At 37.6% G+C, this 10,101-nt stretch overlaps 1 non-coding gene across 1 annotated transcript; it reads left to right on the top strand.

Moving 5' to 3' along the window:
* Positions 1–3,803: 3,803 nt before the first annotated feature.
* LOC112438517 (U6 spliceosomal RNA) lies at positions 3,804–3,910 on the top strand. Its single transcript, XR_003026933.1, has one exon. It is a non-coding gene; the product is annotated as a U6 spliceosomal RNA (small nuclear RNA).
* Positions 3,911–10,101: the final 6,191 nt, after the last annotated feature.

Raw genomic sequence — 10,101 nt, forward strand, 5'->3', positions numbered from 1 at the left:
GAGAGAAATTCAAGCTGGCTCCAGAAATTTGCATAAGAGGAGCCAAAGGTTCATAGCCAAAATAATGGGGAAAATGTCTCCAGGGCATTTCAGAGAACTTCACAGCAGCTCCTCCCATCACAGGCTCAGAGACATAGGAGGGAAAATGGTTTTCTGGGCCAGTCCCATGGTCCAGCTGTTCTGTGCAACCTCAGGACATGGCACCCCATGTCTCAGCATCTCTAGCTCCAGCCATAGCTAAAAGGGGCCAAGGTACAGCTCAGACCATGGCATCAGAGGGTGCAAGCTCCAAGCCTTGGCAACTTTCTCCTGATGTTGGGCCTGCAGGTACACAGAAGGCAAGAGTTGAGGTTTGGAAACCTCCACCTAGATTTCAGAGGATGTATGGAAATGCCTGAATGTCCAGGCAGAAGTCTGCTGCAGGGGCAGAGCCCTCAGAGAGAACCTTCACTAGGGCAGTGCAGAGGGAAAATGTTGAGTTGAAGCCCCCACACAGAGACTCCACTGGGGCACTGCCTAGGGGAGCTGTGAGAAGACTGCCACTGTCTTTCAGATCCCAGAATGATGGATACACCGACAGCCTGCACTGTGCTCCTGGAAATGCAGCAGACACTAAATGCCAGCCTGTGAAAGCAGCCTAAGTGGTTGTACCCTGCAGAGCCACAGGGGCAGCTCAAGGCCTTGGGAGACCACCCCTTGCATCAGCAAATCCTGAATGTGAGACATAGAGTCAAAGGAGATTATTTTGGAGCTTTAAGATTTAACGATTGCCCTGCTGGGTTTCAGACTTGCATGCGGCCTGTAGCCCCTTTGTTTTGTCCAATTTATCTCATTAGAATGGGAGCATTTACCCAACGTCTGTATCCCCATCATACCTTGGAAGTAACTAACTTGTTTTTTATTTTAGAGGCTCATAGGCAGAAGGGACTTGCCTTGTCTCAGATAATACTTTGAGCTTGGACTTTTGGGTTAATGCTGGAGTGAGTTAAGAATTTGGGGGACTATTGGGAAGGCATGATTGTGTTTTGAAATGTGAGGACATGAGATCTGGGAGGGGCCAGGGGCAGAAATGATATGGTTTGGCCCTGTGTCCCCATCCAAATCTCATATTGTAATTCCCAATTTGGGGAGAGGAACCTGGTGGGAGGTGATTGGATCATGGGTACACATTTCTCCATGCTGCTCTTGTGATAGCAAGTGAGTTCTCACCAGTTCTGATGGTTTAAAAAGTGCGTGGCACTTCCCTCCTCACTCTCTCTTTCCCCTGCTGCCAGTAGAAATAGGTGCTTGCTTCCCCTTCACCTCCCACCATGTTTGTAAGTTTCCTGAGGCCTCTCATTCATGCTTCCTGTTAAGCCTGTGGAGCTGTGAGTCATTAAAACTCTTTTCTTCAAAATGAATGAAAAATGTAAATGTAAGAGTTGAAATGATAAAACTACTAAAAGAAAGCATGAAGGACACTCTTTTTTTTTTTTTTTGAAACAGAGTCTCACCCTGTCACCCAGGCTGGAGTGCAGTGGCGCAATCTCCGCTCACTGCAAGCTCCGCCTTCCGGGTTCATGCCATTCTCTTGCCTCAGCATCCCGAGTAGCTGGGACTACAGGCACCTGCCACCACGCCCAGCTAATTTTTTGTATTATTAGTAGAAACGGAGTTTCACTGCGTTAGCCTGGATGGTCTCGATCTCCTGACCTTGTGATCTGCCCGCCTCAGCCTCCCAAAGTGCTGGGATTACAGGCATGAGCCACCGCGCCCGGCCCTAGGACACTCTTTATGATAGTGGTCTGGGCGAGGATTTTTTGGACAACGCCTCAAAGCCACAGACAATAAAAGCATAAATAGACAAATGGGATTACATCAAATTTAAAAGCTACCGCTTGGCAAAGTAAACAATCAATAGAGTAAAGAGACCACCTATAGAATGGGAGAAAATATTTGCAAATTGCATCTCACAACACAACCTATATATCCACAATATAGAAGAAGCTCAAATAACCCAAAACAGAAAAAGAAAACAAATAATTTGTTTTAAAAATGGGCAAAATATCTGAATAGGCATTTCTCAAAAGAAGACATACATATGGTCAAAAAGTAGAGACAAATTGCTCAGCATCACTAATCATCATGAAATGAAAATCAAAGCTACAAAGTGAGATATTACTTCACCCCAATTAGAATGGCTATTATCAAAGACAAAAATTGCAAATGCTGGACAAAAGGGAACACTTATATATTGTCGATGGGAATATAAATTAATACAGTTGTTATGGAAAACAGTATGGAAGTTCCTTAAAAAAATTAAAACTAGAACTACCATATGATTTGGCAATCCTACTATTGAGTATATATCAAAAGAAAATAAAATCAGTGTCAGTATATTTGAACTCCCATGTTTGTTGCAGCACTATTCACAATACCCAAGGTATGCAACCAACCTAAGTGTCCATCGATGAATAACTGGAAAGAAAATGTATTACATATGCACAATGAAATATTCTTCTGCAAAAAAGGATGAAATCTTGTCATCTGTAACAACATGGATGAACTGGAAGACATAATGTTATGTGAAATAACTCAGATACAGAAAGACAAATACCACATGATATCACTCATATGTAGAATCGAAAGAAGTTTATCTCATAGGAGTAGAGAGTAGATTAGTGATTCCCAGAGGCTGGGGAGTGTGTGTCAGGGGATAGTGGTGGGTGAGATAGGGAGAGATTGGTCAACAGGTACAAAGTTACAGTTAGGAGGAATAAGTTCTGGTGTACTGTTGCACAGTAGAGTGACTATGGTTAACAATAGTTTATTGAATATTTCAAAATAGCTAAAAGAGAGAATTTTAAATGTGCTCACCACAAAGAAATGAAAAGGTATAAAGTGATGAACATGATAGATACTCAGAGTTGATATTATGCAATGTATACATGTATCAAAACATTACATCACACCATAAATATGTAAAACTGATTTATCTGTGATTTAAAAATACAAATAAAAAATCTAAAAAATCATTTTGCTCCTCTTTATTGTTCAAAGCTAGTATATTAATAGGAATGATTATGATACAATCTAGAACTATTTACTCTGATTTAATTAATTCAATTTAATTAGACATCTACAGAAGATGTTAGGTTGTATATAATTCAAGAAGGCATGATGAGGCTTCTTTTTTAGAAATATCTCACAAATAAAATTTAAAATCAAGAAAGAGAGAATTTAACTAGAAAGAAGCTAGCTTGAATCTAACCAAAAGGAAAGAGTCAGCAAAGTCAAACTAAGGAGTACTATAGAAACTAAACTGTCTCTATTCTACAAAAAAATCAACTTCATTGAAGTAAAAGAAAGTCTGTAAAACTATTCAAGATTAGAGACTCAAGAGGTATTGGGAAAATATAATCCTCTAAAGGAGATAAATAAGACAGGAAAATAAATTATAACACCCATTAGGATAAGGATCAGAAAAATAAAATTCTTCTGAGGATCAGGAAAATAAAATCCTCCAAAGGACATCAATAAGACAATTTGAGAAACTTGAATGAGTATGGAATATAAGATAATGCTATTGTATCAATAATAAATGCCCCAAATGGGATAATTATATTGTGTTTATGTAAAAAAAATTTTCTATTTTTGGAGACACATGCTCCAATATTGGGGGGTGAGAACACATAATGTCTATAATGTCTTTGCAACTGACTCATGAAAAATAATAATTATGAATCTAGATTAATTTAGTCTTGCAAGTTTTCTGTACATTTGAAATTTTTAACACAAAAAATTTAAAATAATAAGAATAAATAGTGCTTGCTTTGGCAGCACATATACTAAAACTGGAAGGATATATAGAAGATTACCATGTCCCCTGTGCAAGGATGACACTCAAATTCATAAGGCATTCCATATTTTTAAACACCTCTATGGAAATAAACTAGAAAATCTAGAAGAGATGGATAAATTCCTGCACACATACACCCTCCCAAGACTAAACCAAGAAGAAATTGAATCCATGAATAAACCAAAAACAAATTCTGAAATTAAGGCAGTAATTAATAGCCTACCCACCAAAAAAAAAAAAAAAAAAAAAAAGCCCATGACCGGAAGGATTTACAGCCAAATTCTACCAGAGGTAAAAAGAGGAGCTGCTATCATTCCTTTTGAAACTAATCCAAAAAATTGAAAAGGAAGGAATCCTCCCTAACTCATTTTCTGAGACCAGCATCATCCTGATACCAAAACCTGGCAGAAACACAACAACAACAAAAAAAACTTCAGGCCAATAACCCTGATGAACATTGATGCAAAAATCCTCAATAAAATATTGGCAAACTGAATTCAGCAGCAAATCAAAAAGCTTATCCACCACAATCAAGTTGGCTTTATCCATGAGATTCAAGGCTGGTTCAACATATGCAAATCAATAAAAGTAATCCAACACATAAACAGAACCAATGACAAAAACCAAATGATTATCCAATAGATGCAGAAAAGACCTTCAATAAAACTCAACATCCCTTCATGTTAAAAACTCTCAATAAACTAGGTATTGATGGAATATATCTCAAAATAATAAGAGCTATTTATAACAAATGCATAGCCAATATCATACTGAATGGGCAAAAGCTGGAAGCACTGCCCTTGAAAACTGGCACAACACAAGGATGCCCTCTCTCACAACTCCTATTCAACATAGTATTGGAAGTTCTGGCCAGAGCAATCAGGCAAGGGAAAGAAATAAAGGTATTCAAATAGGAAGACAGGAAGTCAAATTACCTTTTTTTTGCAGATGATATAATCCTATATCTAGAAAACCTCATCATCTCAGCCCCAAAACTCCTTAATCTGATGAGCAACTTCAGCAAAGTCTCAGGATATGAAATCAATGTGCAAAAATCTCCAGCATTCCTATGCACCAACAGCAGGCAAGCAGAGAACCAAATCATGAGTGAACTCCCATTTACAATTGATACAAAGAGAAAAATAAAATACCTAGGAATACAACTTATAAGGGATGTGATGGACCTCTTCAAGGAGAACTACACACCACTGCTCAAGGAAATAAGAGAGGACACAAATAAATGGAAAAACATTCCATCCTCATGGATAGGAAGAATCAATATCATGAAAATGGCAATACTGCCAAAAGTAATTTATAGATTCAATGCTATTCCCATCAAACTACCATTGACATTCTTCACAGAATTAGAAAAATCTACTTTAAATTTCATATGGAACCAAAAAAGAGCCTGTATAGCTAAGACAATCCTAAGCAAAAGATCAGAACTGGAGTCATCATGCTACCTGACTTCAAACTATACTTCAAGGATACGGTAACCAAAACAGCATGGTACTGGTACCAAAACAGACATACAGACCAATGGAACAGAACAGAGACCTCATAAATAACACCACACATCTACTATCATCTGATCTTTGACAGACCTGACAAAATCAAGCAATGGGGAAAGGATTCCCTATTTAATAAATGGTGCTGGGAAAACTGGCTACCCATATGCAGAAAACTGAAACAGGACTCCTTCCTTACACCTTATACAAAAATTAACTCAAGATGGATTAAAGACTTAAATGTAAAGCCCAAAACCATAAAAACCCTAGAAGAAAACCTAGGCAATACCATTCAGGACTCAGGCATGGGCAAAGACTTTACGATGAAAATGCCAAAAGCAATTGCAACAAAAGCCAAAACTTACAAATGGGATCTAATTAAATTAAAGAGCTTCTGTGCAGCAAAAGAAGCTATAATCAGAGTGAATAGGCAACCTACAGAATTGGAGAAAATTTTTGCAATCTATACATCTGAGAAAGGTCTAATATCCAGAATCTACAAGGAACTTCAACAAATTTACAAGAAAAAAAAATCAACCCCATCAAAAAGTGGGCAAAAGATATAAACATACACTTTTCAAAAGAAGACATTTATGTGGCCAACAGACATATGAAAAAAAGCTCAACATCACTGACCATTAGAGAAATGCAAATCAAAACCGCAATGAGATACCAACTCACAACAGTCAGAATGGCGATTACTAAAACGTCAAGAAACAATAGATGCTGGTGAGGCTGTGAAGAAATAGGAACACTTTTACACTGTTGGTGAGAATGTAAATTAATTCAACCATTGTGGAAGACAATGTGGCAATTCATCAGGGGTCTAGAACCAGAAATACCATTTGACCCAGCAATCCCATTACTGGGTATATACCCAAAGGAATATAAATAATTCTACTATAAAGACACATGCACACATGTGTTTACTGCAGAAGTATTTATAATAGCAAAGACATGGAACCAACCCAAATGCCCATAAATGATAGACTGGATAAAGAAAATATGGTACATATACACCATGGAATACTATGCAGCCATAAAAAGGAATGAGATCATGTCCTTTGCCAGGACACAAATGAAGCTGGAAGCCATTATTCTCAGCAAACTAACACAGTGACAGAAAACGAAACACTGCATGTTCTCACTCATAAGTGGGAGTTGAACAATGAGGACGCATGGACACAGAGAGGGGAACAACATACCAAGGCTAGTCGGGGTGAGTGGCGAGGAGAGGAAGAGTATTAGGACAAATAACTAATTCATGTGGGGCTTAAAACCTAGATGACGGGTTGATAGGTGCAACAAACCACCATGGCACACATACACCTATGTAACAGACCTACATGTTCTGCACTTGTATCCTAGAACTTAAAGTAAAAATTTAAAAAAAAATAAATAAAAGGACTAATCTAGAGAAATGCTTGCACAAGTGCATCAGGAGACATATATAAGAATGTACACGTTTATAGCAGCCAATGTGCTCTCATATACTAAAAATGTTACAATGACCTAAATATTCTTAAGTAGTAAAATGGCTAAATACATTATGTTGTATATATAAAATGGAATACTACAGAGCAGTGAAAATGAAACAGCTAGAGTTACATATCACAACATGAATAAATCTCCAAAACATAATATTGAGAGAATGAAGCAAGTTGCAAAAGGTATTATATAGTATGATTCCATTTATTTAAAGTTCAGAAATAGGCAAAAGTAAACAAAATTATCAACCAACCCTCTAACAAATTGAGGGTAAAGAGATCAGTGTAATACAATAATCTACCATCTGAAAAAAATTGGTAACTTTATTTGAATTGAATATTTTGTCCTTTACCAACCATGTTCTATTATAGGACTGTGCTCAGAAAGCTTTAGATATTATGGTGCCATCATCATGGGTATTAGCTCAGTCAAGATTATTATTTTATTATTATTAGTTTTATATTTATAGTCATTCTAATGGGTGTTATAATTTATGAGTCTGGTGACAACTAGAAGAGCTACAAACTATTCTGTTGATATCTTTCCCTTCGATTCTGAATATATATTCAATCTCAGCACTAGAAATAGCACATACAGTTTTTTATTAGTAATTTGTTCCTAGGATGTTTAATTCTTTCTACATTCATCTTCTCCATTCAGTACTACTGCCTTTTCTCTAGTATTGTCAGATTACACTGTGAAATGTCTGCCATTCACTGTCAAAACAGCATCTCCCCACAACAAAAGACAGAAATAGCAGCCTTCCCACAGCCACAGCTAACCAAGGTTTTATGATGATCAAGACACACAGCCATTAATACGCACATGGAGTCATGCTTGGAGTTTGGGGATAAAGACAAACTGAGTCTTGAGTTTAAGAGACCCAAAATCATATCACATGGACAACACTTTAAAGAATATGACTATTTTTTCTATCAGAATTATCTTTTTTTTTTTATTACACTTTACATTCTAGGGAACGTGCACAACGTGGAGGTCTGTTACATATGTATACATGTGCCATGTTGGTGTGCTGCACCCATTAACTCGTCATTTACATAAGGTATTTCTCTTAATGCTATCCCTCCCCCCTCCCTACACCCCACAACAGGCCCCAGTGTGTGATGTTCCCCTTCCTATGCCCAAGTGTTCTCATTGTTCAATTCCCACCTATGAGTGAGAACATGCAGTGTTTGGTTTTCTGTCCTTGCGATAGTTTACTGAGAATGATTGTTTCCAGCTTCATCCATGTCCCTACAAAGGACATGAACTCATCATTTTTTATGGTTGCATAGTATTCCATGGTGTATATGTGCCACATTTTCTTAATCCAGTCTATCATTGTTGGACATTTGGGTTGGTTCCAAGTCTTTGCTATTGTGAATAGTGCCTCAATAAACATATGTGTGCATGTGTCTTTATAGCAGCATGATTTATAATCCTTTGGGTATATACCCAGTAATGGGATGGCTGGGTCAAATGGAATTTCTAGTTCTAGATCCCTGAGGAATCGCCACACTGTCTTCCACAATGGTTGAACTAGTTTACACTCCCACCAACAGTGTAAAAGTGTTCCTATTTCTCCACATCCTCTCCAGCACATGTTGTTTCCTGACTTTTTAATGATCGCCATTCTAACTGGTGTGAGATGGTATCTCATTGTGGTTTTGATTTGCATTTCTCTGATGGCCAGTGATGATGAGCATTTTTTCATGTGTCCGTTGGCTGCATAAATGTCTTCTTTGGAGAAATGTCTGTTCATATCCTTTGCCCACTTGTTGATGGGAATGTTTGCTTTTTTCTTGTAAATTTGTTTGAGTTCATTGTAGATTCTGGATATTAGCCCTTTGTCAGATGTGTAGATTGCAAAAATTTTCCCCCATTCTGTAGGTTACCTGTTCACTCTGATGGTAGTTTCTTTTGCTGTGCAGAAGCTCTTCAGTTTAATTAGATCCCATTTGTCTATTTTGGCTTTTGTTGCCATTGCTTTTGGTGTTTTAGACATGAAGTCCTTGCCCATGCCTATGTCCTGAATGGTATTGCCTAGGTTTTATTCTAGGGTTTTTATGGTTTTAGGTCTAACATTTAAGTCTTTATTCCATCTTGAATTAATTTTTGTATAAGGTACAAGGAAGGGATCCAGTTTCAACTTTCTCCATATGGCTAGCCAGTTTTCGCAGCACCATTTGTTAAATAGGGAATCCTTTCCCCATTTCTTGTTTTTGTCAGGTTTTTCAAAGACCAGATGGTTGTAGATGTGTGGTATTATTTCTGAGGGCTCTGTTCTGTTCCATTGGTCTGTATCTCTGTTTTGGTACCAGTACCATGCTGTTTTGGTTACTATAGCCTTGTAATATAGTTTGAAGTCATGTAGTGTGATGCCTCCAGCTTTGTTCTTTTGGCTTAGGATTGTCTTGGCAATGCGGGCTCTTTTTTGGTTCCATATGAACTTTACAGTAGTTTTTTCCAATTCTGTGAAGAAAGTCATTGGCAGCTTCATGGGGATGGCATTAAATCTATAAATTACCTTAGGCAGTATGGCCATTTTCACGATATTGATTCTTCCTATCCATGAGCATGGAATGTTCTTCCATTTGTTTGTGTCCTCTTTTATTTTGTTGAGCAGTGGTTTGTAGTTCTCCTTGAAGAGGTCCTTCACATCCCTTGTAAGTTGGATTCCTAAGTATTTTATTCTCTTTGAAGCAATTGTGAATGGGAGTTCACTCATGATTTGGCTCTCTGTTTGTCTGTTATTGGTGTATAGGAATGTTGTGATTTTTGCACATTGATTTTGTATCCTGAGACTTTGCTGAAGTTGTTTATCAGCTTAAGGAGATTCGGGACTGACATGATGGGGTTTTCTAAGTATATGATCATGTCATCTGCAAACAAGGACAATTTGACTTCCTCTTTTCCTAATTGAATACCCTTTATTTCTTTGTCCTGCCTGATTGCCATGGCCAGAACTTCCAACACTATGTTGAATAGGAGTGGTGTGAGAGGGCATCCCTGTCTTGTGCCAGTTTTCAAAGGGAATGCTTCCAGCTTTTGCCAATTCAGTATGATATTGGCTGTGTGTTTGTTATAAATAGCTCTCATTATTTTGAGATACATCCCATCAATACCTAGTTTATTCAGAGTTTTTAGCACGAAGGACTGTTGAATTTTGACAAAGGCCTTTTCTGCATCTATTGAGATAATCATGTGGTTTTTGTCTTTGGTTCTGTTTATAAGATGGATTATGTTTATTGATTTGCATATGTTGAA

This window comes from Pan paniscus, chromosome X (genome assembly GCF_029289425.2).
Source record: "Pan paniscus chromosome X, NHGRI_mPanPan1-v2.0_pri, whole genome shotgun sequence".
Classification (NCBI taxonomy): Eukaryota; Metazoa; Chordata; class Mammalia; order Primates; family Hominidae; genus Pan; species Pan paniscus.